Source organism: Hipposideros armiger, unplaced genomic scaffold, assembly GCF_001890085.2.
Source record: "Hipposideros armiger isolate ML-2016 unplaced genomic scaffold, ASM189008v1 scaffold_480, whole genome shotgun sequence".
NCBI classification, from domain to species: Eukaryota; Metazoa; Chordata; class Mammalia; order Chiroptera; family Hipposideridae; genus Hipposideros; species Hipposideros armiger.
Window position 1 is genome coordinate 305,525 of NW_017731830.1, and position 9,072 is coordinate 314,596.

Genomic DNA, 9,072 nt, shown 5'->3' on the forward strand with positions numbered 1-9,072 from the left:
GAGAGAGAGAGAGAGAAAGAGAAAAAGGGAGAGACAGAGACAGAGACAGAGAGAAGGGGGAGAGATAGAGAGACAGAGACAAATAGAGACAGAGAAAGAGAGAGAGAGAAAAAAGAGAAAGAAATAGAGAGCGAGAGAGCGAGAGAGAGAGGGTTGAGATTTGACCAGTGATCCACAGTGATTACAGGCCCCACCCCAGATGTTCCCGACCAGAATTCACATCTTATCATTAAACTCGGAGCAGGACGGGCTTTAACACAGCGGTTCTCACCCGTGGCTGCACATCAGAATCACCTGAAGAGCTTTTAAAATGTCCAGATCCTCAGGCCACACTCCATCCCTTTCCTGCAGTATCTCTGTGGGGGGGGACCTAGGCATCAGCATTTTTTTTTAAAGCTCCCAGGTGATTCCAATGGGCGGCCACAGTTGAGAACCAGGATTAAAATCAGATGGCCTGGCAATGCTGGTTTCCTGTTCCCACGCGGCATCAAGTGGCTGGAGGTGGAGGAACTCTTCCCCAACCCGCCCTGGCTTCGTCGTGCGTTTCCATCACCTGCCAGGTGCCACACGCCTGTGGTCCCTGACTTCTATCTAGGCATGAGGTCCCTGATGCTCTCTTTTTCCCAGGACCCTCTCCCTACATTCCCCATCTCCCCCCACTCTTTTAACAGATCCATTATCAGGAAGCCGCCAAGCAGTTTCTAACGAAGTAAATGACCCAGAATATTATGCCCCAGCAATTCCACCCTTAGATTTACACCCAACAGAAATGAATTTACATGCCCACCAAGAGGCCTGTACAAGACCATTCACAGCAGCTTTATTCATAATAGCCCAAACTGGAAACAACCCAACCCACCGTCACCAGAGGAAAGGACAAACTGTGGTACATCCATCCACTGAAATACAGCTCGGCAAGAAAAAGGAGCCAGCTATTGACCTGTGCAAAATACGGATGAATCTCAAAAACCTTGCGGTGAGGGAAAGAAGACAAACACAAAAGCCTACTTGCTGTAGGGTCTCATCTACATGAAATTCTTTTAAAACTCAAAATGAAGATATGGTGACAGAAGTCAGAAGAGTGGTGGCCTCTGAGGTGGGAGGAGACACAGCTGGGAACAGTCACGAGAGAACTTTCTGGACTGGTGGGAATGTTCCTTATCTTGATCTGGGTGATGGTTATGGAGGTGTGTCCACTGTGAATACCTGTGCAATTACAATGAAAGAGTCAAACAGCCACAGTGAACGTCATGACCATGTCCGACAATTCCCCAAAACCCAGAAAACGGAGTCAGCAGGCTGGAAGGGGACGGGGTGCTGCTCAGAGCCAAGTTTTACCAACAGGCGGGAGGGACCGGGGGCAGAAGCCAGCTTGGTTAAGAAGCTGTCACCCTGTGATTATATACGTCGGTCACTTTGCTTCCAAACTACTTCTTCTAACATCCTCCCACGAGCATATTGCCACTGTTACCTGGGAGGACCAGTAAAATCTTCATTTGCACCTGTTGTCCCTGTGTCATTATAAATAGCATGTCCCAGCTGGGAAGATACATCATATAGCTGCCTCCCTCACACAAATTGTGGACCAAGCGGCATCTGGGGAGAACGCGCCCAGGAGAAGAAATCGCAGCCCCTGCTGTGATTCCCCATCGCGATGCTTCTGAGTCACAGCCGAACAGGGGAACAAGCACTCTCACTCTCCACTGAGGTCTGACCACACTCACACCCCACTGACCACACGGGCCTCGTCAGCACAAGGATGAGCTCAGAGCAGCGGGGATGTGGCTCTGCAAAGCCTGGCTCGCGTCCTGCCCCGGCCCAAGCCAAACCACCCGCTCCATCCTCCCAGGGTGACATCCGCGCTTAAAAGCATCACGTGGGGCCCATTCAAGGTGATGAACGACGGGTTCTATGTCAGAAACTGGCCCCGCTCCCCAGATCCTTCCCTAACCTTGGGACTTAAAGGAAAGGCAGACAAATTTGGTCTCTACTTATTTGGGGGCGGAACTTTTTTTTTTTTTTTTTGAGCTGACTAAATGACATCCTGCTTTCTCAGGATCGGAACACACACTGTGTATAGTTGAGGCATCCCTGTGAAAGTCACCTTGCAGGAATGGTCTGGCCAACTCGGCCCAGGGCTGCCCAGTGAGGGCTGGTTTCCCAGTCAGGGGAGGTGCCTAGATTCTGGTTTGTGGCCCAGCCACCTCCTGAGGCTGGAGACACACACGCGTGTCCTGGTTTGGCTCAGCGGACCGCCAGCATCGACAACCGAACCCGCAGGTAGATGGGTCTGCAGATTATTTTAGCCCCCAGCCTGTAAGTCTTCCTACTGAGGACACAGACTTTTTGGAGCAGGGACAATCCACCCCACTGTGGCCTGTCTCAAGCCCTGGCCTACAGAAACTGTGAGGAGAAATAAAATATGATGGCTATTTAAGCCCGTGTGTTCCGGGGTGATTTGTTACGCGGCCGTTGATCACTCACACAGAAAGAACCTGAACGATGCCTTCTCATGCAGCATCCAGCTATAAAACCTTACAGGAGGACTGGGATTGGTCCTTTTTCAGGTAGGTGCCCACCTCTGGACCCATCATGGAAGCCAGGACAAAGCTACACTCTGATTGGCCCAGCCACTGGCCAAAATGGGACATCATGATGGACCGCTCCACTTCCAAGAGAAGGAGGGAGAGAGGGGTCCTCCCAAGGAAATCACACTGGCAGACCAAAGCAATGTCACACATAGTGGGTTCATGGTTAGCCATGTCCCGGACTTTCCTGCTCCTGTTAGCTGTAGTGCTGTCCTCTGCTGATGTCAAAATGGTTAGCCCTTTACTGATGGTTCCCACGGATAACTCTGCCAGGGCTCTTGATGCCACTGCTATTGCCAAGACCAGCCTTGCCCACTGATGCCTTGAGCTACATGTTTACCTTTTCGTGGCCATTGCATTTTACTCCTGGCCTTAGGAATCAAGTATTATCTGAATGGGATGCACAAGAGGCCCTGGGCTGGACCACCAAACCACTCAAAGGCAGAGATTCAAAAGCACAGAAGGATTTGCAATTGCTGACTTGAAGATGGAGGGGACCAAGGGATGCAGGTGGTGGCTAGGAGCCGAGAGCGCCCCCCCCACCCCGACAGCCAACAGGAAATGGAGACCTCAGTGCTGCAACCGCTAGGTACTAAACTCTGCCAGCCACCAGGCGAGCTCAGAAGCGGGTTCTTCCCCACAGCCTCCCTACGAGCCCTCAGTCCAGCTGACACCGTGATTTCAGTCTGGTCACACCCTGAGCAAAGAACTGTCAACCGACAGAACTGTGAGCTAGCAAATTGGGTGGGGAGAGGGGGGTGTTCTTCTTCTTCTTTATTGTGGCCAAATACACATAACGTAAAATTTACCATTTTTATCAATTTTAAGTGGACAGTTCAGTGGCATTAAGTATATTCACATTGTTGTGCAGCCCAATCCACCTTCATCATCCCAAACTGAAACTCTCTTCCCATTAAATAATAAATTTCCATGCCTCTTCCCCCGCCCCACCCCACCAGCTGCTGGCAACTGCTATTCTGTTTCTTTCTCTATGAATCTGACCATTTGAAAGACCTCATATAAATGGGATCATACAGTCTTTGTGCCTCTGTGACTGGCTTATTTCACTGAGCATGTTTTCAAGGTTGATCCACGTTGTATCATGGGTCAAAATTTCCTTCGTTTGTAAGGCTCAAGAATGTCCTTTGCAGAGATCTGCCCCATTTTGTCTGGCCAGGCATCCATTGATGGGTGGCATCTACCTTTGGGCTATTGCAAATAATGCTGCTGTGAACATAACGTGTGTGTGTGTGTGTGTGTGTGTGTGTGTGTTACGTGCCACTGAGTCGGCTCTGATTCCTGGCGACCCTGTAAATGAGTGACACCCAGTGTCCTGTCCTCACAGCCCTGCTCAGCTCCTGCAGACTCCTGCCTGGGGCTTCTTTTATGGACTCCATCCATCTTATATTCGGTCTCCCTCTTTCCCTGCTGCCTTCTCTTTTCCCAGCATTACTGTCTTTTCGAAAGAACCCTCCCTCCTCCTGCTGTGGCCAAAGTAGGACAGCTTCAGTTTTCTCATTTTTGCCTCCAGCCATGTTTCAGGCTTCATTTGCTCTGAGACCCACTTGTCCATCTTTCTGGATGGAGGTCCAGGGTATCCGTAAAAGCTCTCCTCTAAAACCATATTTCAAATGAGTCCATTTTTGTCCTATTAGCTTTCTTCACTCTCCAACTTTCACACCCATGCATAGCAATTGGGAAGGCGAAGGTGTGGGTGGTGTCCCCAGCGACACATCTGTGCTCCTGATGGCTCTGGCCCTTCCACTGCTGTCCCTCTGAGTCTCAGCCCCCTCTTGAGTTCTTGGCTGCGGTCTCCATTTGAATTGACGACTGAGTGAAGGTTAGCAAAACCTTTAACAACTTCAATGTCTTCATTGTCTATATTAAAATTGTGTATTCCTTCTGTGGTCATGATCTTTGTCTTCTTGATGTTCAAAGGCAGTCCTGCTTTGGCACTTTCTTCTTTCATTTTCATCAAAAGTCATTTCAAATCATTGCTACTTTCTGCCAGGAAGATGATGCCATTTGCATATCTTAAGTTACTGATATTTCTTCCACCAATTGTCACTCCTTTCTCTGAATCGAGCCCAGTTTTTTGTATAACACATTTTATTACAAATTAAACAAACAGGTGTACAACTATCTCTGCCAGTCCCTATTTTCAATTTTTGGGGGTATATACTCAGAAACAGAACTGCTGAATCATGTGGAACGCTATTTAATTTTTTTGAGGAACCACCATGCTGTTTTCCATAATAGCGAAATAGGTATTATTTCAAACTGCAAAATGTATGCTAATGTGTAACTCAGTAATTAATTACACTTGAGTTCCCTCTCTCCCTCCCTATCTCCTATCTCACCCCCTACCCCACCCCAACCCCGGCCCCGGAGATAGTAACTGCTTCCTACATCTGCCATCCACATATTGTTTAGAGTTTTCTTTGCCTCTCTGTGTAGCTAATCCCCTCTACTGGTTACTGGTTAATAATTCTTTATAAGATTTTCCCTATTTAAATTACTGGTGAGGTCTGCATCCCCTGAACGGTCCCTGATGGGTAGAATCTCTAATAAACATTGTGTTCTACATGGAAATTAATTTGGAAAAATGGTTACAGTCAGCCCCTGACAAATGGCAGACTCGGCGACATCTCCTCATTTTCAATTGTAAGTTCGTAACAGTTTGAATTTGTTTGGGTTTGTTTTGGGTGCAATTCATAACTTGAACCTCTGTCATATTACATATTCCTGTGTTTAAATGGTATATTGGAAATAAACAATGACAGCACAGAAAGGATCTCAAGGAAAAGAAAGAGAACTTGGGTTTTGTCACTTCTGTCATTGTACTTGGCCACTCGGGAGTTTTGATATGTGTTTAAATTTTAAAATAGTTAAAAGGTACAAATGACAAGGTGTACATCTTTCTGGTAGGTCTGAATTTTGATTAATATAGTAAATATTTCACTGAATTTGAATAATATGTTTAAAATGGAACTTCATACTTCTTTTTAAATTATTTTAAATCTAAGGATGAATCAAGAAAATAATGATTACTACTGACTATTAAATGATTCTTACTGAGCATAGTTTGGTTGTACAATGGAGGGAAGTATTAAAAAATAATCTACATGGGTGCAAAATCCTAGGTGTACTCCTGGGGAATATACTCAGTAAGAGTAACATTAGATTTGTACTTGTTGTATTATTATAAATATTACTTTGTCTTTATTCAATATACTAAAGCAATTTTAAGTCAAACAGCACAAAGAAATACAGACTAGGCCAGATTTTTACCTTCTAAATCCCCTTCTCTAAATTGTCCTCCCTAATTCAATTTGCTCCCCACCTTTCTGTACAGACGCTGTGTTTCAAGCTTTGCTCTTAAGCCAACACAGCAATACTGGGATTGTAAGTTTCCTAAACCTTCCTCTTCTCAGCTGCTGCTTCTAAAATAAAAGGATGGAAGCACTGAATTCCCCCGAAAAGATGGGAGTAGAGTTTCTGGCCATGGTCCCTCTGACCTGTGGGCTACCCCTCCCGGACCGGTCCTCCGAGATCTCTCTGTGCCTCTCTGAAGACCCAGCTGTCTCTCAACCCCATGTCCCTGAAACCCAGAGCAGGGAACACAGGGGCACGGTACCCCAACCCAGTGCCCACGTATTGACCGGCTACCATGGCAATGAGAGCGAAGCCCCGTTAGCCCTGAGCTGCTCTATCTAGGAGCCCCACTGGACCCCACAGGGAGGAGGGTTATTGATTCTCTCCTTGTGCAACTCTCTTCCTTCCTGCCACCGCTGCACACTGACTCCACAGCACCGCTGAGCAGAAAAGGGCCCTGGATCATCGATGCGCCTGATTTATAACCGAGGAAACCCGTCAGCATCGGCTAAGGTGACACTGCGCTTGAGTCCCCAGAGCTGGGGGCTGTGCTTCTAAGATGTCCCATCAGGGGATCGTCATACGCAGCCCCAGTTAAGAGCCACCGCTGTACAGGGCACGAACAGAGTTTCCAGAAGCAAATACCGGTGGGTTTCTGACCCAAGATGCTAACCCCACCCAGAGCCGGGACCTCCACAGCATGATACGATTTTCACCAATCAGATTGACAAAGATCAAAAGTTAGATAAACACAGACAAAGGGCTAATCCCCCTTGTTCATAAAGTGTTTCCACAAAATGGATCATGAAGAGACCAATCTCCTTGTCAAATGGGAAAAGGGCAGAGGAGATGAACAGAGTTGACAGAAAAGGAAGTTTACACATGATTCCTAAATATATGAGAACGTGATCACTTCATTCATAATAAGGAAATTTAATCAAACAGCCCATCCAAAAGTTTGGTAATACACTGATAAGGCCATGGGGCTGGCGAGCAGGCACATTGGTAGGACCCCACAGGGGCAGTACCTATGAAAATGACAAGTGCTTTTCATCTTTGAGCCAATTTCACTCCTAGGAATTGAACCAACTTATATAACTGCACATGTGTGAAAAGAGTTTAGTGCAGCTATATTCACATGCAGCAGTGTCTGTAGCAGCAAAAGATGAGAAGCAGCCCATCCCATAACAGGAGACTCGTTACATTAATTACAGTACAGCCATACAGTGAAACACTCAACTGGACAACCATTTAAATAAAAGCAGGGGTCAAATCAATGAAATACTCCCCAGACGTTTTAAATGAAAAAAAAAATGACATGGTGTAAAACAGTGTGTGGTTGACAAAGTTATTTTCAGCAATGAGCGTTTAATAATCATGAATGATCATTATTTTCTCAACTCATACTTGGGATTTAAAATAAATAATTAACTTTTGAAAGAACACATGTCTATGTTAAAAATATTGAAATGTGTACACATACAGCATAGGTATACTTTCATGATACAGATAAGTCTGGAAAGATACACACACAACTGGTTACAAGGCAAAGGATCTGAACATTTTCCCAAAGGAGACATACAGATGGTCAACAGGTACATGAAAAGATGCTCTCCATCACTAACCATCAGGGAAATGCAAATCAAAACCACAACGAGATACCACCTCACACCTGTCAGGATGGCTATTATCCAAAAGACAAGAGACAAAAAATACTGATGAGGATGTGGAGAAAAGGGAATCCTCATGCACCACTGATGGGAATGCAAACTGTGCCACTATGGAAAACAGCATGGAGGTTCCTCAAAAAATTAAAAACAGAACTGCCCTATGGTCCAGCACTTCCACCTTTGGGAATATAGCCAAAGAAAATAAAAACACCAACTCGAAAAGACTTGATTGCAGTATCATTTACAACCAAGATATGGAAGCAACCTAAGTGTCCTTCAGTGGCTAAATGGATAAAGAAGAGGTGGTCCATCTATACAATGGAATATCATTCCGCCATAAAAAAAATAAAATAAAATAAAGGAAATCTTGACATTTGTAACAATATGGGTGGACTTAGAAGGTACTGTGCTAAGTGACATAAGTTAGACAGAGAAGACAAATGCCATATAATCTCACTTATATGTGGAATCTAAAAAAAAAAAAAAAGCTCATAAATACAGAGAACAAACTGGTGGATGCCAGGGGCGGGGGTGGGTGGGTGAAACGGATGAAGGGCTTCAAATTGTACAAAAATAAGTTGTGGGGATGTAATGTACAACATGGTGACTATAGCTAATACGACTGCTTTGTATACTTGAAAGTTGCTAAGAGAATAAATCTGAGACATTCTCATCACAAGAAAAAAAATTGGGAACTATGTATGGTGACCCATGTTCACTAGACTTATTGTGATCATTATGCAAGGTACACAAACATCAAATCGTTATGCTGTATAACTGAAACTAATATATGGTCAGCGATACCTCAATTAAAAAAAATAAAATGTAAGGGTTACAAGCATAACTGGAGCCACAGATAAGTACTGGAAGCAAAATGGTTAATTCTCAGATTGTACAGGAATGGGGTGTAGCCATCACATGAAAGAAAAAGCTTCCGCAGCAAGGACACAATGAACTGGAGATGCTGGGGATTGAACCCAGGACCTCATGCATGCTAAGCATGCGCTCTACCACTGAGCTACATCCCCATCATGCACAGTGGTGGTTTCCTAAACTACCCTTCAGGAAATAAAAGAGACATGTACTCCTCTTAAAAAATATATACTGGTTACAGTGGCAGCTAGTTTTTTTGCGGGGAGGAGGAGAGCAGTGGGTCTGTAGGGGGGAGGTTCCAGGAGTTAAGAGCAAAGGCAATTTACTTTTCACTCTATGCTTTTGTATGATTGGAGTCTTTTTACCATGAAAGCACTGCCTACTTAAAATAAAGATGCAGGGCCGGTGGCGCGATGGTTGGGAGTTGGCTTGGGATGCCAGAGGGCCCCGGTTCGGATCCCACATATGAGGGCCAGTGACACTGCCCTCTACAAATAAATAAATAAATAAATAAAAATAAAGATGTGAAGTAAAATAACAGGCAAGAAAAGGTTAAAAAAAAACAC

At 45.2% G+C, this 9,072-nt stretch overlaps 1 non-coding gene across 1 annotated transcript; it reads right to left on the reverse strand.

Annotated features, from left to right (window-relative positions):
• Positions 1-8,589: 8,589 nt before the first annotated feature.
• On the reverse strand, positions 8,590-8,661 carry TRNAA-AGC (transfer RNA alanine (anticodon AGC)). The gene has a single exon. It is a non-coding gene; the product is annotated as a tRNA-Ala (tRNA).
• Positions 8,662-9,072: the final 411 nt, after the last annotated feature.